General features: G+C 41.6%; 1 pseudogene; it reads right to left on the reverse strand.

Annotated features, from left to right (window-relative positions):
• Window positions 1-225: 225 nt before the first annotated feature.
• Window positions 226-22342, reverse strand: part of LOC136398484 (small kinetochore-associated protein-like) — a 29773-nt pseudogene continuing 7656 nt past the window's right edge.

The raw sequence follows: 22342 nt of genomic DNA on the forward strand, positions 1-22342 counted from the left end.
AAAACATCTCCAGGTTATTTTGACATTTGATTTATGTTGCATACCCATCACCCAAAGTCATATAGTCTTCTGTCACCTTCTATCTATTTTTTTTGTGCCCCTCCCCCCCACAACCACCACACTCTTGTCCATGTCCCTGAGTCTCATTTTTATGTCCCACCTATGTATGGGATCATATAGTTCTTAGTTTTTTCTTATTTGCTTATTTCACTCAGTATAATGTTATCAAGGTGGCCACTTGCTTTTAATCACATTTCTAAGAGTTGCTGTAAAATCATTTACTTGGCTGTTACCTAAGGTCTGCTGTTCTAGGAACAAAGCTTTCTTTTCTTTCGTCTTCAACTTTTTACTTTTAAGGCTGGTAGCTCCTCCACCTGCTTTTCAGATGTTTTGTTAAAAAGCTTCAGTTCGGCCCTGGCCAGTTAGCTCAGCGGTAGAGCGTCGGCCTGGTGTGCGGGAGACCCGGGTTCGATTCCCAGCCAGGGCACATAGGAGAAGCGCCCATTTGCTTCTCCACCCCCCCCCCTCCTTCCTCTCTGTCTCTCTCTTCCCCTCCCGCAGCCAAGGCTCCACTGGAGCAAAGATGGCCCGGGCGCTGGGGATGGCTCCTTGGCCTCTGCCCCAGGCGCTAGAGTGGCTCTGGTCGCGGCAGAGCGACGCCCTGGAGGGGCAGAGCATCGCCCCCTGGTGGGCAGAGCATCGCCCCCTGGTGGGCAGAGCGTCGCCCCTGGTGGGCGTGCCGGGTGGATCCCGGTCGGGCGCATGCGGGAGTCTGTCTGACTGTCTCTTCCCGTTTCCAGCTTCAGGAAAAAAAAAAAAAAAAAAAAAAGCTTCAGTTCATCTTGCAGAGTTTCAAACAGCAACATCGAGTTCCTGTGATCCGGGTTGGAGTCTTGCTGTGACACCAGGGTGTCCCTGACTGGGTGAGTCCCTTGCTCTCCCAAATTGCCAAACAGTAGTCCCAAAACTTCTCTGGCAGATCCACCTTTTGAGGCAGGTCCTCCAATTCTTGTTTATGGCCTCTGAGAGCTGGTTCTTATCCCTGAACAATTCCTCTGACTTCTGCTTACTCTATGGTTTGTAGCTCTTCTTGATATTCCTTTTTTTTTTTTTTTTTAATTTTCCATTGCTTGAGAGAGAGAGAGAGAGAAAGAGGGAGAGAGAAAGGCATCAACTAGTTGTTTCACTTAGTTGTGCACTCATTGATTGCTTCTCCTTTGTGCCTTGACTGGGGATCGAACCTGCGACTTTGCTGAACTGGGATGATGCTTTTTCCAATGACCCACCCAATCAGGCAGCCAGGACTCTCACATTCCTCTTGATAGCAGTACCTGCAGCTTTCATCTGTCTAGTCTCTCAGTTCAGTTTGATAATTTTTATAAGATCATTCTCTGAAACTCCTGAATGAAAAATTCTGGAAACATTGAATTCTTTGGGTTTAACAGGTAATAAACTCTTAGATATGGGGGTGGGAGATGCCGCTCAGTGCTAGATGGGGCTGCACTGTGTACACTGTTTTAACTGCGTTGGTCATCATACTGAGGTGGCGAGGCTGGGCCCATGGTGCCCGGTGCTCCTGTCTGCAACCCTCCTTGCTCTCAAGAATTTTAAATACTTTTTGCCTGACAAGGCGGCGCAGTGGATAGAATGTCGGACTGGGCCATGGAGGACCCAGGTTCAAGACCCCCTAGCTTGCCAGCTTGAGCACGGACTCATCTGGTTTGAGCAAGTTTCACCAGCTTGAGCCCAAGGTTGCTGGCTCGAGCAAGGGGTCACTCAGTCTGCTGGAGCCCCCCGGTCAAGACACATATGGAAAGCAATCAATGAACAACTAAGGTGCCGCAATGAAGAATTGATGCTCTCATCTCTCTCCCTTCCTGTCTGTCTATTGCTATCTGTCCCTCGCTCTGACTCTCTCTGTCTCTGTCACAAAAAAAACAACAATACAAAAACAAACAAAAAACAACAAAGAATTTCAAATACTTTTTTGACAGAAGAGGCAAAGGAAAAGAGTGAAGTGGAAGCATGATAAGCACCTTGCCTTGTTTCAAAAGAGCTTATATATACAAATTATTTTCAACCTTTAATTAAGGATTTTTAAACACATATGATGAGCATAAATATAAACTAGAGAAAAGTGGAAATGGAACACGTAATTTCCAAACCACCAGAGCAAAAACAGAAACAGAGGAAATGTCTGTAATCAGCAAAAAATAAAAGATGAAGAAAAAAAAATACACAGATAGCATAAAATAAAAGAAAAAGAGATAGCAGGAATGGGAACTATAATCAGTTATCAAATATCAGTTATCAAAGTAAAGGTGGTTAGATTGAAGTAAGCTATAAAGTGGGAGAGGCATTGAGATAGAGAACAAATTCCAGTTATTTGATGTTTACAAAGAGGCACAAGATGAAATGACACAGAAAAAGTGATAGATAAATGCAGGGATACATAAAGTTATACCAGATAACTTATGACCAAAAAAGATAGATGGGTCAATATTAATTTCTAGAAAAATAAACTCCGGTATAAAAACCGTCAAAGAGGGATACGGCATGTTGTTGAAAGATAGAGTCCACTGAGAAGATAAAATCATTAGGGTGCAGACATTTCGTATTCACCTAGCATAATATTCATGCACCCTGCTGGACTTCTTGGCCCCTTGCAGTTAGATGTGGCTTGGAGCTAGCTCTGACCATGGGCTCTAAACGGAAGTGATGTGTGCCACCCCCAAGCCAAGCACTTAACTAGTGTGTGACTTCCCCTTCTCCCTTAAAAATTCTTGAAGGTTAATGCCATGCTATTTAAATTTATTTAGCATTAATCATATACTCATGGTTTATTTTTACCCACTACGGCTTTTCTTAAACAACTTCTTCTCTTTCTTAGATTCATTGTCCATTTTAATGTTGTATATACTCATATACTTTGCTCAGCAATGTTTTCTGAGTTTTAAAACATCTGAGTACTTGTGTGTCTGAAAATGTCTTTATTTTGCCCTGATGCGTAAATGACAGTTGAACCGGGAATTTTTGTTCATCAGGGAATTTCATAAGAATGGAAAGACATTTCTCTATTTTGCTCTGCATCAGAGAAGCCCTATGCCCAGAGATCCTTGTTCTCTTGAATATAGGCCTGTTTTTTTTTTTTTTCCTTCCCTTCTCTATTAATTGTTATGGATTCTCTCTTAATCTCTGGAGTTCAGTGATTCTACCAGATGTGCTGAAACTATTCTTTTTTCCTCTTTCTTTCCCTCCCTTATTACCTCTTTCCTCCATTCCACCTTTCTTTTCTTCCTTCCTTTGGCTATTGATTTCTTTTGACAATCCTCTGGCAATAGATGTTTTTAAATAAGTATGTGTAAATGAACAGAACTGATTCTCAGTTGTGTTTTCCTAGAGCAGGAGGAAATCCTTGTTTCCTCTACTCTGGTCGGAGGTGCTGATGGATGCTCTGTAGTGAAGAGCAGTGATGGGTCCTGGTGGGCTACACTTTCCTTAAGGATGACCAGTAGTTTGTCATTAGATGACAGTTTGTTTCTTCTGCTGAGGCAGCCCAAAGTTATTTAGGAAATTACTTCATCTCAGTCCCTGTATCTTCTCTGAGAGTCTCCTGTGTCAAAATTCCCATATTGCAGAGCAAAAGCCAGCACTGGGCACTCCACAGGGCATGGGCACAGTTCTTCTGTTCTTTTAAAATCAGTGACCAGACCTACCACCTGTCCCTTCAGTACTCCCTGCTGCTGCTGGTCCTAGGAGTGTCCTCGAGCTCTGTCCTGGAGGACTTCTCATCTGTCCTAGTGGAACTGTAGATTTTCTAGAGCAGGGGTAGTGAACCTTTTTATACCTACCGCCCACTTTTCTATCTTTGTTAGTAGTAAAATTTTCTAACTGCCCACCAGTTCCACAGTAATGGTGATTTATTTTTATTTTATTTTATTTTTATTTTTTATTTTTTATTTTTATTTATTTATTTTTATTTTTTATTTCTCTGAAGCTGGAAACGGGGAGAGACAGTCAGACAGACTCCCACATGCGCCCGACCAGGATCCACCCAGCACGCCCACCAGGGGGCGAGGCTCTGCCCACCAGGGGTCGATGCTCTGCCCCTCTGAGGCGTCGCTCTGTTGCGACCAGAGCCACTCTAGCCCCTGGGGCAGAGGCCAAGGAGCCATTCCCAGCGCCTGGGCCATCTTTACTCCAATGGAGCCTTGGCTGCGGGAGGGGAAGAGAGAGACAGAGAGAAAAGAGAGGGGGAGGGGTGGAGAAGCAGATGGGCGCTTCTCCTGTGTGCCCTGGCCGGGAATCGAACCCAGGACTTCTGCACGCCAGGCCGACGCTCTACCACTGAGCCAACCGGCCAGGGCCAGTAATGGTGATTTATAAAGTAGGGAAGTAACTTTACTTTATAAAATTTATAAAGCAGAGTTACAGCAAGTTAAAGCATATAATAATAATTACTTACCAAGTACTTATGTCGGATTTTCACTAAGTTTGGCAGAATAAATCTTTATAAAGCAACTTACTATAGTTAAATCTATCTTTTTATTTATACTTTGGTTGCTCTGCTGCTGCCCACTATGAAAGCTGGAATGCCCACTGGTGGGCGGTAGGGGTCAGGTTGACTACTGCTGTTCTAAATTCTCAAACTTCTGATATGTTAGTATCAACTCTCTTGGTTTTTCAGCTCTTGTAAAATTTATTTTTGTGGGCACATTTCCTCCATAATTTCAACAGAATTTAGGGAATGTGACCCAGTGATACTTTAATCCATTTAGCCATCTCAAACTTTTATTTATTCTTCCTCCTTCAGATAAGTCTGAAATCATTTTCCAGACAAGTCATCTCCAAAATATTCTGCTTTATAATAAAGGGTTGGACAGTAGAGCTACAGAAGAAAACCAAGTTATTATCTTCCCCCCTCCCAATTAAATTGGTCTTATTGTTTAGAAAATAGAGAAAGACATAAAAAGAAAAATTAAAAATTTGAAAATCCCACCAACATATTCATATTAATAATTTTATATGAATAGTTTTAGATTTTAATAAAATGTACACATAGAAAAGAACTTCGTAAGCTAGGATTGCCGTCTTCACTATAGTTAATGTTTACCATACACTTACAAGTCTCAGAGACTTTGCTGAGATTTTAAAAAAACTATTTCATCTTTACATTATTTTATTGGATTAATTTTCTCACCCAATCCTTCTAACAGCCCTTTATAATTGGGATTATTATTAGTCCCTCTTTTACAGATGAGGAACTGATGATCTTTGAGGGTAAGTAACTTGCTTACATTCATCTAACATTTCTTTTTTTTTAAATGAACAAAAAATTTGTTGACACTGGTTTTGGGAAAGATGGGTGGGTGGATAGTCATCTAACATTCTTAACCACTGCACTCTATTACTTATTTGATATACTATTTTATAGCCTGATTTGGTAAAAAAAATAAATAGATTCTTTTTCATGTCAAGTTGCAAACAGTCCCAACAATGCTGCATTGCAGACTGTTTATTCACCAAAATGTGGTGAACACCTGGTGTGAGTGAGGCATTGTTTTGCGCACTGGAGTTAAGTAAGATGTAATCTCTGACTACATGGAGTTTTCGTTCTAGTCTGGGACCTTTTTAATTTATTTTATTTTTTAAATGTTCTTATGGAATTTATTGGGGTGACATTGGTTAATAAAATTATTTAGGTTTCAAGTGTACAATTCTATAATATGTCATCTATATATTCTGATCTGGGATCTTGATAATCACAAATAATTAGACAAATGACTACTTCATTACAAATGTAAGAGATATAAGATCCCAGAGTATGTTCAGCGTGGGAGTCGGTCTGGCCAGGAACGCACGCGAAGCGTTCTAGGAAGACCTGACACAGCAGAGGGAAGTTTCGCTACTGCCTGCCTGCCCTTTGGTGGTCGGTGTCCCTCCATGGCTCCGTCTGTGAAACAATGTTAAGTAGAATCCAATCCAAGAAGCCTGTGAGAACTGTATTAATCTAACGACATTCTTACTAGGAATCCCTGGGATTCAGATCTCCTTGCTGTGCACAGATCACCTAAATGAATTAAACACGTAGTTGAAAGGCTTATCGTGTGCTACTCAAATGCTTTGCTGTACCAGAAATAAAATGAAAATGAAATCATTTTCAAATAAGTATTATGTCCTGCGGGCTTTCCGGGCTCATTAGTACTGCCCGGCTGCACGGAGGCATTGCGCTGTTTATCCCACGAGCGGATTCTCAGAGCCCCTTCACCTTAAGGCAGCAAGCACTGTTGAGTCATTTCCCTCCTTCCTTGCCCTCCTAGGTTTTTTTTTACTGCCTCTCTCTCTCTGTTTCCTTTTAAAACCTAGAGGCTGGTGTTCCTCTTTTTGTTTCTGGCTTTTGTTTGTTTGTTTTTAAAGTTTTTATTTACTTATTATTGGTTTATTTTTAAAGACACCAGAGCAGGTAGCCACTTTCGAAGGCTGTTTCTTTCCTCCATATTTTGAGCATGTCAGAGCGAGCATCATCATGAGACTGGTATGAGAATTCCTTGCTGTCCCCTGGGTAGGTCATGATTTGTTTGCAGATTCCCTCCTCTGGATCAACTTGGGTACTCAGGGTATGTATTCAGGAAATAAAATGCCTGGCAGATCAGTCACTGACTCTGGAATATGTTCTATAAAACCAGAAGGCAGCTCCAGTTAAGAAAGGCCTTATCATCTTCCTCCACAATAGATAAAAATGGAAATACTAGTTACCATTCACCGAGCACTCACAATGTGTCCTGGGTTTTGCGCACATTTCTAACCTGACGAGGAAATTGGACATCAACAAGGTTAAATAATTTGCTCAGTGCCACTCTGAAAAAGGTAGAGCTAGGACTGGAATCCTGATTCAAACACAGCTTTCCCCACCTGTGGGGTTTTTAAAAGAAATGGCTGCAAATCCTTTCTTTTTTCACGTTGAGAGATTCAGTCTATGTCCCCTCCCTTTAAATCTGGGTGGGCATGTGACTGTTTCTACTGACAGAAAGCGATGCTATTTAACTTTTGAATTTGGGTCACAGAAGGCCATGAACTTCTTCTACCTTGTTTGCTGGGACAGTTGCTCTTGGAATCCTGAACCACTAGTAAGAAACCTATCATCCAGATGCCACTGTGGTAAGCGGAGGACCAAAACACATGGCGTGGGCATATGTTTAAGTCTTGCAGCAACAGTCGACGGTTCCAGCTAAGCTCAGACTTAGAGACATCCCAGTCCAGGTGCTAGGCATGCAACTGAAGAAGCTCTAGGTGATTCCAGCCCCCGTCATTCAATTACCCCAGAAGTTTGACCCTTCCTAGCTGAAGCCCAGTGCTATGGCAGGCAAGTAGACTATTCCTGTTGTGTCATATCCAGATTTCTGATCACCAAATCCTGAGCAGAATAAAATCCTTGTTTTATACCACTACATTTGGGGTGATTTTTTGTGCAGTAGTATTTTGCAGAGTCAAAAAGGATCTTGGGTGTTGACTAAGCTACTTTCTACCTACCCAGAATCTCATCTGTTTCTAGTGAGAGATCACACGGTGGTGGTGAATGAGCTCCATCTGGCATTCAGAAGAATTTTGTTTGGCTCCCAGAATATTTGAGTTTTAACAATAATTAAATTTTACATGAAACTTGACTTTCCAGTTTCTCTGGGAATATCAGATAATCAGGAAATACTGGGTAAGAAAAACAGTGCTATGTTTCTTTTTTTTTTTTTCTTCCATTGATTTTTTTATTTTTATTTTTTATTTTTTGGATTTTTCTGAAGCTGGAAACCGGGCGAGACAGTCAGACAGACTCCCGCATGCGCCCGACCGGGATCCACCCGGCACGCCCACCAGGGGCGACGCTCTGCCCCTCCGGGGCGTCGCTCTGCCTCGACCAGAGCCACTCTAGCCCTTGGGGCAGAGGCCAAGGAGCCATCCCCAGCTCCCGGGCCATCTTTGCTCCAATGGAGCCTCGGCTGCGGGAGGGGAAGAGAGAGACAGAGAGGAAGGAGGGGGTGGGGGGTGGAGAAGCAAATGGGCACTTCTCCTATGTGCCCTGGCCGGGAATCGAACCCTGGTCCCCCGCACGCCAGGCCGACGCTCTACGCTGAGCCAACCGGCCAGAGCCTTCCATTGATTTTTGAGAGAAAAGAAAGAGGAGAGAGAGAAAGAGAGAAGAGAAAGACAGAGAGAGAGAGAGAGAGAAGCATCAACTTGTTGTTCCACTTAGTTGTGCACTCATTGATTTCTTCTCATACGTGCCCTGACTGGGGCTCTAACAGGTGACCTCGGGGTTGAGTCAGCACCTTTGGGATTGAACTGTTGACCTCTGTTTCTGGGACAATGCTCTATCTACTGAGTCACCAGCCAGGGCTCTGGTACTATATTTCTGACTAGAAGCTACCTCCTTTTCATGAGCCTTTGCTCTTCAGTGTTAGGGTGCTTAGCACTCCGATTGCATTACTGCCCTTCCTGTCTGTTTACTGTATTAGTGTTTGTAGACCTGAAAGATATACTGTTCACACAAAAATTAGGGGATATTTCAAAATGAATATGAAGCGATAAAATATCCCCTAATTTTTGTGAGTGGTCTAGATGATCCTATAGCCTGTTAGTGAGTTTGAAAAGGCTTACGAATTCTTGTTTCTTCACTTTTATCTTCTAAAATTCAAGTACAAGTTGCATTACTGTAATCTACTTTGCATATATAGTAATTATAGTGATGACTAGAATACCTTTTAATGCTATAAAAGAGTACAATTTAAGATGAGCATTAAATCCCAAATCTTATATCTAAGCATCCATCCGTCATGATAAAGAAAGATGGAAAAGTAATTGATTAACTGTTTAATTAGGAAAAAAATTACTTTCTTGCACTCAGTTTGATAAACAAGACTATACTTCAATTGTGGACTTAATACTCACTCTATTTAGGAGTTATGAATGGATTTGTTCTTGGGGAAGGCCTTTCTTTACCAGAGCTCTTTCTGGAAGAGGATTTGAATTTTGGCGTGGATCCATCCCTTTGTGGTTCCTGAGTTGAAACACAGGTCTTTTGTGCAGCCATGATAAATCATTTGATTTAAGAGAGCCATCAGTGAAAGTAGTGGCTATTTACTTTGCTGGGGTTAGTAGACTATTAATGTGACTGTTTGCCAAATGACTGAAGGGGTAAGAGGAAGGGAAGGAAAAACTGCATATTTACTGAACACTAACAATTCAGACAGGAGCAGAATAACTCAAATCTATTTTCCTTGGCAATATGACAGAAGGGAATGTCTTAATTTTTTTTTTTCACTCAAATTTCAGGGTTAAATAATACAGGAAGTGATTACAAGGAAATTTGTGAAAACTCTTTATCTAGAGATATTTGATAAAACAACAACAAGGCTTTCTAGATAGGAGAAAGTTATTCTACCTTTGGAGGGAGGTAGAGGTAAGATAGGAAAGGCCAATGGCAATTTTCTGGCCTCTTGAGATCTCCCTTAGAGCTTTCAGAGTTGCTGCTTACTTTGATCAGTGGATCTAGACTCAGAGCAGAAGGCCTTAACAAAACTGGCTTGGAATTGGGTGTGTATTGGCTGGTTATTACTTACTACAGCTAATAGGTATTCCTGTTAGAACTGTGTTCTTATGAAGTTAATGCAATCTTGGCACCTGTCCATGTTTTCAGGTTATTCCTTTGGTCCTGTTCAGCATGATGTACCGTATTTCCCCATATAATATATGATGATCCCATGTATAAGATGCACCTTAATTTTGGGGCCCGAAATTTGAAAAAAAAATTACATAAAGTTACTGAACTCAAGTTTTATTCATCATAAAAATTCATACAACTCCTCATCACTGTCAAAACTCCCATCCATTAGCTTGTCTTCACCTGTATTTGATGATGAATCACTGTCTTCAACAATGAGAGCAAGAACAAGTACAAAAAAGCAGGAAATGCAAGTTAAAAAAAATCTACAACCAATGTATAAGACACACCCAATTTTTAGACCCCAAATTTTTCAGGGGGGAAAAAGTGCGTCTTATACATGGGGAAATATGGTAAATCATTTCCAAAGAAGATTGTCCACCTCATAAACAAAGTACCACATAACAATTATTTTAGCTTCTGAATTTTATGTATAATTCAAATTTTAGAAAACTTGTTAATGTCAGTGTGTGGACATTGCTGAGGGGGTTCCAGCCAGGGGCTGGCTATGGATGCTAATTATACTAATGCCTTTGGCCATTGTTATAAGTCAGCATTGAATGACTAACTCCACAAGGTGAGTTGTTCAGAACCGTGGCAGAAAGTCATGGATCGACACACAACAACACAGATTCTTTCCGTGAACCAAGCATGCTATCACTAGTATTCAAAAAAAAAAAAAAAAAAAAAAAGAAAGAGCAATACAACTTTTCTTACATTCCAAGAGGTACCCTTTCCCTTCAGTAGCTATGTGAATCTTCTCTTTCAAAGAAATATGAATTGAGCACTGTACATTTGATGACGAAAGTTGTCCTACTGTGGTAGGTGCTGTGATGTAGTTGTCATAACCTTCTTCAGAACTGAGGAGCTGCATTCCTCAGTTTGTGTGTGTGTTTACAGAAAACTCCCAGCTGCCAACCCCCTACTGGGTTTGCCTTGGCAGAAGAAAACCTCACCCGAAGTTACCATCTTTCTGGGGCAACACATCTGATATCCAATGACTGATCAAAGTAGGGATATGCAGACTTCCAAAGACCACCCTCACTTCCCACACTAAATGCATAGTTTTAAGGCCTTCAAGACCACCCTCAGTTATAGTAGCTCACGAGAAAGACTCACACAACTGACTGAAAGCTGTTCTGCTCATGTTTATAGTTTATTATAGTGAAAAGATACAAATTAAATACATCCAAAGACAGAATGTAGGAAAATTCCACATAAGGAGCTTCCCCAGTGGCATTGTGGACAGAACTAATTTCCCCAGCAACAATGTGTGACAAAACATTTGGAGTATTACTAACCAGGTATACTCACCTGAGTCTTAGTGTCAATAATCTTTATTTAGGGTTCCATCACATAGACATGATTGACTTCCCACATGGCTGATGTCAAGCTCCAACTCCTCTAGAGGTCAAGTTGATACCTCATGACCCATGGTACTTACCATAAACCATATTGTTAGACTATCTGCAGTGGCCTAAGGCCCTTTGGTAAATAGAGACACTTTTATCAGGCAGGACATTCCAAGGCTTAGAGATGAAATCCCAGGATCTGAGGGCACGGGCAAGATTTTTTCTGGAAAAGATTAAATTCTTTACTACACAGGACATAAAGACCCTGCTCCTCTAACTCTGAAGGGTCATACTGGTTCCATACCTCACTGTAGGGTGAGCTGAATCCTCCTTTGAAAATGCACTATAGCACTTGTCTCTCTATTCAACCCTTTTATTTTTCCTTCCTTTCCTCAGGTGTCAATTCTAAGATCACTTTCTAATAATTTACCTGTATGCTATCATCTCAGGAACCACTTCCCAGGGAGCCCTTGCAGCAGTTGGTCCCATAAGTGGTCAAGAGATCAGATGCTGGAGTGGGATTTTAGAGCTGGATCACTTGCTCCCCAGTTGCTCAGAAAGAACCCATCTCGAGTGGAAGGTAGAGCACAGATAACCCCTGCCTCAAATAACAGAGCAGTGCCAGAGTTAAAACTTTCACCAGCAGTGAATTAGAATTGCATCCTGTTGGAAGAGAATGCAGTCAGCACATGTGATCAATCAAGTACTGAGAAATACTGGGGAATATTAAATATAAGAAGGTAAAATTGTGTGACTATTGCTAAACATAATTGATGCTCTGAAAAAGATAAGAAGCAAGTGATTAATCAAAAATTAAAAGCCAAGTATGAAATCCATAGAGCCTTCTTGGTAGCATATAAATAGGCTTTCATCTTCTTCAGGGGGTGTGAAGGGAGGCAGCTTTAGGGTGACCAACTCTGTTAGTTTGCTAGGGACTGAGAGCACATCCAATATGTGGGACATTTAGTGTAAAACAGAGACAGCCCAGGACCAACTGAGATAGGTTGTTCATCCTAGGTAATACAGAAAACTGAGGACCAGGGTTTGAACTTCACTATAAGAATAATTTCCCTCCAAAACAAAATTTTTTTTTTTTTGTATTTTTCTGAAGCTGGAAACAGGGAGAGACAGTCAGACAGACTCCCGCATGCGCCCGACCGGGATCCACCTGGCACGCCCACCAGGGGTGATGTTCTGCCCACCAGGGGGCGATGCTCTGGCCCTCCAGGGCGTCGCTCTGCCGCGACCAGAGCCACTCTAGCGCCTGGGGCAGAGGCCAAAGAGCCATCCCCAGCGCCCGGGCCATCTTTGCTCCAATGGAGCCTTGGCTGCGGGAGGGGAAAAGAGAGACAGAGAGGAAGGGGGGGGTGGAGAAGCAAATGGCCGCTTCTCCTATGTGCCCTGGCCGGGAATCGAACCCAGGTCCCCCGCACTCCAGGCCGACGCTCCACCGCTGAGCCCACTGGCCAGGGCCAAAACAATTTTTTTTTAAGTGAGAGGAGAGGAGATAGTGAGACAGACTCCCGCATGTGCCCTGACTGAAATCCACCCAGCAACCCTCATTTGGGGCTGATGCTTAGACCAACAGAACTATCCTCAGTACCTGGGGCCAATGCTTGAACTAATTGAGCCACTGGCTGTGGGAGGAGAAGAGGGAGAAAAGGGAGAGAGGGAAGAAAAGTGAAGTAGATGGTTGCTTCTCATGGGTGCCCTGAATGGGGATCGAACCAAGGACATCTGCATGCTGGGCTGACACTCTATCCACTGAGCCAATAGGCTAGGGCTGCACTCCAAACTTTTAATCCCCAACCAGTGTTGATGGCTGGATCAAAGTTGAAAAAACTCTTGTCATATAGAATGAAAACATCTAGGTGAACTCCAAAATCTTCAGTCCCTAGAATCTTCTAAAACTTTTTATACCAGAGAAGTGGGCCACTTCACCCTGTTAAGGACTGGGACTGCCTCCCTCTTGTTTGAAGAGTGTACATAGGGCTCTTCCACACACAAAAAAACTTCTCTCCAGAACCTTTTCTATGTGGTCTACTTGGCCCAAGTCACAATATAACCAGGCTGGAGACATGCTGGACCTGATGAGGAAGGAAAGACATTTCCAGCCCAGGTCCATCTCACAGTAGGTCCTTTGGGACCCAACTGATAGACCCAATTTCCTGAATGTATAATTGGAAGAGATGTGCTTGATGGTTATCACAACCTCTGAATGGACCTTTGGTCTATGGGATAGGAACAACCATATGGGCAAGGTTGAATGGAAATCTCTGAAACCAACCCCCACCATACCCCTAGCCAAGATAGTAAATTAAAACATTGCCTTAGTGGAGGGAGAAATGGTAGAAATTAGGGACCATTCTGTATCAAGACCTAAAGATGCAGAATGGTCCTTGTCATATTCTCATTTTATTCATCACACTGACCCAGATAAAATCCAGACAAATTCTGGATAATCATAGCCAACTACTGCAAATTCAACACCGTTGTAGCCCCAACAGCTACTGTGGTATTATTGCTGGAGCAGATTAACACAATCTTGGTTATATGGCATGAGTTTATTGATTTGGCAAATATATTCTCTGCCATTCTTCTCAGAGGAGAGGATCAGAAATAGTTGGTATTCACTTGCAATGAACAAGATACATTTACAATCTTGTTCTAGAACTATGTTAACTCTCCCACTCTCTGTCGTATAGTAAAAGAGACTGGAGGTGTTTGGTGGGAAGAGTACTGATTAATGTGTGTGTGTGTGTGATCTGCCATGTTTAACCAAAAATTGAATTGTTTTTCTAATGGAGCTATGGGAAGAGAGAACATATGCTTCTTAAGGAACTGAAATTCCCTTTGCTGGGAGTGTCCCAGCATAAATTAGGTACCTCTTGTCATGGCCATTATGGAGAGGAATGTTTCTGATGGAGGTAGTTGGGATTGCCAACTTAGAGATTCTCTGATTTTGAAATAGAGGGATAAAAAAGAGTGGAGTAGGTGAGGCCAGGATGTTAACTTCAGAAGAAAACTTTCAGGTGGATATTTTGAGCCAGATGCTGAGAAATAATGAAGTTCCAGTCATCCAATGGCATGGATTTAGATAAGTTTGGAGATGGTATGTGTTTCAGAAAATGGTCATCTCTTAGATGTCTTCCTTTAAGCATATTTTGACCTGTTCAGGTTGATTAGGGCGGTTCATAACTTAACAACATCCTTTTATCTTTGTCCCTTATTCCAGTCACTGCTGTGCTGACTTCAGCACAGATTTCCACCAGCATCATGGGTGCAAGTGTTAGTTAGACCTGTGTTACGCTCCTCCTTGTGCATCTTCTTTGTTGCTGCGGTATGGGGTTCCTTCAGGAATTGCTTGGCTCCCGTGCATGTGCAACCCAAAATCGTGCAGGAGGTTATGCTCCACAGGACAGTCTTGGACCAATGGGCAACAGTTGCTGATGAAGCAATGCTTTCTCTCTTCTTCCCTGATGGACAACATGGGTATCCTATTTGGTCCCATGAGATCCAGCAGCTAGTCTCATAGTGGTGATCAACTCAGTAATTTATTCTTATGTTGGCTCTTTCCTCTTCTCTATTTTTTTCCTTTTGCTTCCCGCTTGTTCCTCCTGAAATAACATCCCCAAATAAACAACTGGTACTCAAGCCTTTGTCTTAGGTTCTGCTGTTGGAGTGAATGCTGCGTATGTTCTGAAATATGATAGTTATATAGGTGCTCCCAGCCAGATGTTACCAGGAACATCTCCATGTATGTGTGTGTCCTTCTCTGTTCTCACTTGTTTTCTAAGCTACATGAAACAGCAAAGCAGATCAAACTCCATTCTGAGCCAGAAACACATTTGAGGAATAATAGCAATGAGCATATTTTTTTTCTAATTTTTCCCCACTTTTTAAATTAATCTTAATGGGGTGACATTGATAAATCAGGGTACATATGTTCAGAGAAAACACCTCCAGGTTATTTTGACATTTGATTATGTTGCATACCCATCACCCAAAGTCGAATTGTCTTCCGTCACCTTCTATCTGGTTTTCTTCTAATTGGTTTTTATCTGTCCATCACTGTGGTGATTTATTTACCTTATCTAATTTACTCCTTAACTTAATCCTATGGAGGAGGCACAATTGTCATTTCTATTTACACATATGGAAACCGAGGCTGTGACAATTTTAGTAACTTTATTTAAGTGGCTTGGCTGGTGAATGGTGAAGCCAGGAGGCCATCCAATTCTACTGTCTGATGTCAGAGCAGAGCTCTTAAATACTACAAATCCCAAGATGCAAATCAATATTAGGCCCTGTGGGGGTGATTAATGGTGTTTGATTACCAGCATTTAATGTGCAAGCATTAGGATGGAATTGCACACTGAGTCGATTTTTCTCAGGCAGCCCGGAAAGAGTAGCTGGACTCTTCCAGCGGGAGTGGAAGATCTCGTTCACCAAGCAGATGAGGGTCAGCAGAGCGGGGCCATCTGGCCGCCTAGCCGGCTTTGTCCAATTGCTGGAGAAGGGTGAACTCTGGGAGATTTATTTATGGACATGTATAATGTTTATGACTATTTATGACATTTGTAAATAGATGGCTCTGCCAGGTAATATATGGCTGCTTCTTGAGCTTTTAATCACAAAGATAGCCTTGAAAATAATTTTGGTCTGTCATTAGAGGACAAATCGATGGCGTTTGCTGTGTTAGGCTTCTGGTCGGAGCTGCCGGTAACACCTGGGAAACAAAACAAACAGGATTAGGTAATTTACAAAAGTGCTTCATTTTTCAAAACCTTTTCACTTTCCTCATTTCTTCATGTTATATTGAAGTCTAATGTTTATCTTAATTAGAAGAAGCAGGTCATGACTCCAAGGGCAAACAGAACCATTATTCTTCAAGAAATGTTCTGATCCTCCAAGCAGCATGGGTAAGGGGTGTACTGCGGGGTGGGGGGGTGTTTTTGTTTTAAATGGCTGCTGAGCAAACATTTCCTCTTTCCCACCACAAACAGCTTCCAAAGCAACCCGCAGATGTCTTTCTGAGGAGTATGCACAGAATCCAGCCCTCAGCGCTGGTACACCTGCTTGGTCCTTTGTTGACAGCAGTCACATGCACCATATCTACTCTTCAGAATGAGGCTCAACCAAGCAATAATGGGGTTTCCTTGTTTGTTTGTTTTTTTCAAAACATAATCATTAATGCATCCCACAGTTTGTAGCATAAAATTTTCTTTGTCATATGACATGGAGCTATTTGCATAAATCAATTTTATTAGTTCCCTGGGACTCTGGCCCCCAATGAAAATGAAGGAAGAATCACAGTGATAAGAATAATGACTAATGAGCTCTATGTCTTTGGGCAACTTCCGTAGCCATAGGAGCATGTGCTAGGAGTGACAGGGGATTCAAAGATGAATCAGGTGCTGAACATGCCTTCTGGAAGCTGAGGAGGGATTGTTAACAAATATCTCCCAGATAACTAAAATAAGAAGTAGAGTAAAATTTCATCACAGGTAGAGTGCTATAGGAGCCAAAGAATGAGATTATTTTGAACTGAAAGGATCTGGAAGGATCCAAGTTTTGTAGAATCCTGTGGATTTGGTCTTGGATGGAGGGTTGCGTTTGACCACTCAGGGGTTGGTCTGGGAAGGGAGGGAGCAGCCTGTGCAGAGGCAGAGTATGCAAATGCTGGCATGTGTGGGCAGCAGTATGGGAAGTATGAGAGCACTGGGGAGTCCAGGGAACCAAGGAAAGATGGTGGAGGAATTTGCCTGTTGCATAAGGAATTGTGGCATTACCCCTTGGGTTACTTAATATTTTGCCAGTTGAGGCTGTGAGTTATTGAAGGTCATGTGGTTAGCAATTGGCAGTAGGGTAGATTTCAGCTTCCATCTCCTGATTCTCAGTTCAGTAAGATATCTCTTCCTTATTTTAGATTATAAGAAGTAATTTTTAAATCTTTATTTAATCTATAATCTTGCTTTATTTTTGGGTCATTGATGACAGATACTTTGAGGATCCCATTTTGGGCAGTTGAATGCAGTATAGTCCTGAGGGCTTAATACTGGAAATCTACCAGCTTCGTGGTTAACTGTGAATAGGTTTCCTCTTGCTTTCCTTCTACCCTCCCTCACCCACTAGATACCAGTTGAGCCATGTCTGAGCCAGTAGGGCCTTGGTAACAGGCACGTGGCAAGGGTATGAGTGTATGGGAGAGAAGGATGTGTGTACGTGCATATATGCCTAATGTCTCTGTACCAAAGCCAAATATGAATCACCTTCAGACTTTTGTTCATTCAGCTTGCCATGAGCAAAAAGCCAGAACAAAGAAGCGGTTTGTTTTGCCCTAAAGTGTGTTTACTCCTGGGCTTAAGCTGGAGCTCAGGCACCAGGGAGTATTTCATTGATTAGGAAAGCCCTTTCTTAAAGTTGGCTGCATGCTGGTTTATCCGAGAGAGAGGTGAAGAATTCGTACATGTAGACATTGAAAGGGACTTTCAAAATCATCTACCTCAAAGCTTCCCGTGACAGCACATGGCTTCTTGAAGCAGGCCAGTATGTGCCTCTCAGGGTTAGTATGATAGTCAACAGATAACAATGAAGAGCTCAGTATTTGCCAATCAAAGATGTCTGAGGATGAAGTGAAGTGAAACTAGTCAAGTGCCAATTGTCTAGTGTGTCCTGTGTTAGAAATGGTGGCTTCCACAGTGTGGAGCAGCACGCTGAGGCTTGGGACCCCAATATCCAAGCATGTCCTGGGGGGAGCAAGGAGCATTTTTCCTGAATATTAGCTCTGCAGTGTTCCTTCTTTCTCAAAGCCCATATTTTCAGCTGATATTGTCCTTATTTTATAAACTTAGAACCACAGAAAACATCTGTAATTGCACCAAAACAAGGAGTTAGTTTTTAATTTTTATGTTAAATCTTTTCTATATTTTATATATTTTTGCATTGTGATAATTTAAAATGTAACTTATTACTTATTTTTTTCCCCTCCTTGGGTTAGAATTTACTAGTTGTATTTATTTCCTAGGATAGCTATAACAAATGACCACAAATTGGGTGCTTAATACAACAGAAATGTATTTCCTCACAGTTCTGGAGTCTTGAGCTCTGAAATCAAGGTGTTGGCAGGGCCACGCTCCCTCCAAAACCTGTATGGAAACCCTTCCTTGCCTAGTCCTAGTTTCTGGCGGCTCCCAGCATCCTCGACATTCCTTGAGTTGAAGATGCATCACTCTAATCTCTGTTTTAATCATCATTTGGACTTTTCCCTGTGTTTCTATGTGTTCACATGACCTTCTTATAAAAATACCAGTCAATAGATTTAGGACCCAGCCTGCTTCAGTCTGACCTCCATCTTAACTAATTAAATCTGCAAACACCTTATTTCCAAGGAAGGTTACTTTCTGAAGTTCCAGGTGGACATAATTTTAGAGGGAACACTGTTCAACCCAGAGTTGTGTTCATAGAGGGATTTTAGAAGAGAAGGAAGGGTACATAGTAGATGATGAATTCACACTATTGTCTTCCTTCTGCATTTTATCCTTCAGAATTCTAGATTACCTGGTAAGAATGGGATACAAGGCTCTAAAGCAGGGGTCCCCAAACTACGGGCCACATGCGGCCCCCTGAGGCCATTTATCCGGCCCCCGCCGCACTTCTGGAAGGGGCACCTCTTTCATTGGTGGTCAGTGAGAGGAGCATAGTTCCCATTGAAATACTGGTCAGTTTGTTGATTTAAATTTACTTGTTCTTTATTTTAAATATTGTATTTGTTCCTGTTTTGTTTTTCTTACTTTAAAATAAGATATGTGCAGTGTGCATAGGGATTTGTTCATAGTTTTTTTTTATAGTCTGGCCCTCCAACGGTCTGAGGGACAGTGAACTGGCCCCCTGTGTAAAAAGTTTGGGGACCCCTGCTCTAAAGAGTTGGGGAGTTATCAGTAGGAGCTTCTGAGTGTGGGGAAACGAGCCCTGGAGGGTGGCATCGTCCCTCAGCTTGGGCTGTGACACTGACTGGTCAGTTTTGGGCAAATGCCACTCTTTCACAATGGTTCCTTTACCAAAAGAAGTTAAGAAAGTCAGATTCATGCCTTTTACTCTGGCATTTACTACTGATGTAACTTCAAACAAATGCTATGATCTTTCTGAGCCTCAGTTTCCTCACCTGTGTATTAAGAATAGCAAAAATGCCTGCCTGTCCTGCCTCTGTAGGGTGTGGTAAGGATCAAGTGAAGGACATTATGAAGAGTCCCTGGCCACTTGCTGATGATCACATCTATGCTTTGAAGTCACAGCGACCTTTTAAAATCACACACAAATTTCTTTTACTTCCTTGTTTTAAGACATCTAATTGTTCCTTCATATTTAAGATAAAGCCCAGACTTGTTAACACAAGGTCCTGTAAACTTAAAAGGTCCTGTAGGATCTGGTGCCAACATACCTTTGCTATTCTACCTTCCTAAGTACCCTTCTTTGACTATTCTAGCCTATGCTTGAAAGTTTTCTTTTTGGACCACTTATTTTAGTACTTGATTATATTTTATCTTGAATTATTCTTTCTTTCTTGTAGAAAGATCTAATCAGGTACAACTTGCAGAAGCACAATGATAAAAGCAGAGAACTCTAGTTGAAGTGGGAAAGACTCACCCACTTCATTTATTTTGGTCCTGTCTTGCTCTTTCTATAACCCTTCTTCCCACAACTTTGGCTTTGTGGAAGACTGTTTGAAAACCATTGCATAGACTTTGTTTCAAATTGGAAGAAGAGCACGTGTGCGTGCGCGCGCGCACGTGCGCACACCCCCCCCCCCCCTTTCTCTCTAAGAAAGCATTAAAGCTATAGTAAATAATTTTTTTTTTCGTTGTGGCACTTTAGTTGTTCATTGATTGCTTTCTCATATGTGCCTTGACCATGGGGCTACAGCAGACCGAGAAACCCCTTGCTCAAGCCAGTGACCTTGGGTCCAAGCTGGTGAGCTTGCTCAAACCAAATGAGCCCACGCTCAAGCTGGCAACCTCGAGGTCTCGAACCTGGGTCATCTGCATCCCAGTCCGATGCTCTATCCACTGCGCCACCTCCTGGTCAGGCATAGTAAATAATTTTTAAAGAAACAATAAACATAAAAAATAAAAGGACTAGGTATATACTATAGGGGTGGCAATGGTTCATATTGTTCAACAAATATCTGGAAGGAAGAAAACATATGGAGAAACAACTGGTTAATAAAAGAATGTGCATTTGGGCTTTAACTAAAGGAGGACATCCATTGCCTAAAGAATGATAAGAAGGCTCTGTCTTTGGAGAGAGCAGGCGTGGCAGAGGGTGGCAGTAGGAAGCTGCATTGAAAACAGAAGGCAAGTTGAAGATCTTTGGAACTATTGACTCTACTCCATTTTTTGTGTGTGTGACCTGAAACAGCCTTTGTCCTCAAGCTGAATCTTTTCTAAAGAGATTGAACATGTTCTTTGGGAGGATTAGTGTGAGGTTACTCCTGCAGTGTAAGGCTCTCCTCTTTCTGACATAGAGGTCTCACATCATTATGGCTGGTTTCCCACCAATTCACTTGAAGCAAAACTTGTCAGTTGATAAGCAAAACCTTTGTTCACAGAGCTCCTAGTCAGCTGTTCTACTGCTTCCTTCTTAAATATGAAAAGACATCTGAGGATTATTATAACATTTGAACAAAGTCAGTAACATGAAAGAGAAGGGCCAAAAGAAATGGCCAGAAATGAGCCTGGAGGAAATGGAAATAATACAAGGGAAAGAGAAACACTTAAAAAAATAAGCTCCTCGTAGGAACTTGAGAAAATATTGCATCCATAAAATAGGAGAGAATTTTATTTGTTTTCTGGTTTTAGAATTTACTCGTACAATTCATGGAGGAGTTAACTATGATCTCAAAGGACTCTAAATATTATTTGCCTTGATAAAGTAAACATTACAGGGATAGCTGATAGAGGTTAGGGAATGGAAGAGAGGAAGAAGGAAATGGTTGTGCATAGTGAATGGAACAAGAAATGAGGCTTTAATGTGCCACTGGAAGTTGCAGATGTTGAGTAGAAGAACTAAAAATGAAGATACGGAAGGGGAGGGGAAGGTAGGTAGAGGTAGTATAGGTAAGTTATGTTGTCATCTATCATAACAGAAGTCAGAATATAAAGTCTAGAGATAATAAATCAAGAAACAGAGCTATACCTCTATTATACAGAGATCGAAAGTAACCACTTTATAAATAAAGTGATTAAAAGTGCTGGCCTCTGGGAAACAGGACTGGGTGGTACAGGCAGCTCATAGATTTTCTTTTTTTTTTTTTCCTTTTTTAAAAATTTTATTTTTATTTTATTTATTCATTTTAGAAAGGAGAGAGAGAGGGAGAGAGAGAGAGAGAAACAGAGAGAGAGAAGGGGGAGGAGCAGGAAGCATCAACTCTCATACGTGCCTTGACCAGGCAAGCCCAGGGTTTCGAACTGGCGACCTCAGCATTTCCAGGTCGACACTTTATCCATTGCACCACCACAGTCAGGCAGCTCATAGATTTTCAATGTAAATCATTTCAAATAAGATTTGATTTTTTAAACCAAATACATGTTTTACTGATTCAACATTAAAAAGTAGACATATGCCCAAAGAAAACTACTAGATGACCTTTGAAACTTACTCTAGTCCTCCATTTCAACTATAATTAGCTGAAATTTCAGCTTAGCTGCATATTACTGTAATTAAAAATCTCAACGTCTAATAGCAGACAATTAGCTGGAACTGTCAGGGGCCAAAAAAAGATGAGGGGCGTTTTGAAGACTTTGCCGTTAGGCTTGGCAGCAAAAATGCCAAGGATTCCTGCTCCCTGACTCTTCTTTCGTGTCTTCTAATCCCAAAGAGGCAGCAGGATTTATGGTGGGATCCTTGGCTTTGTACTTCATAGCAAATCTCTATTCAAAACTTTGCTCCAACACTTATTGTCTAGGAGACCCTGGTCAAGTCACATAGTTAACCTTTCTGAATTTATATCTTGTCAGCTTCAAAATGGGGATAACACCTACTTGACAGTGTTATTTTAAATACTGAATGAAAAAAAAGATTGAATGAAATAATGTAAATATTGATCATAGTATAGTGTCTGGCACACTGTAGATAATCAGTGGTAGCTATTAGAGAGAACAAATTTTAAGTAGTTAAAACACTTTCTGTTCTGGAAATACGTAGGGCTTTTCTACTTGGCAGAATTTGAAACAGTTGCTATGAAGTCTTCTCTTCTAGCCTTTGCAATCCTCTTGGCAGA

This window comes from Saccopteryx leptura, chromosome 3, assembly GCF_036850995.1.
Source record: "Saccopteryx leptura isolate mSacLep1 chromosome 3, mSacLep1_pri_phased_curated, whole genome shotgun sequence".
Classification (NCBI taxonomy): Eukaryota; Metazoa; Chordata; class Mammalia; order Chiroptera; family Emballonuridae; genus Saccopteryx; species Saccopteryx leptura.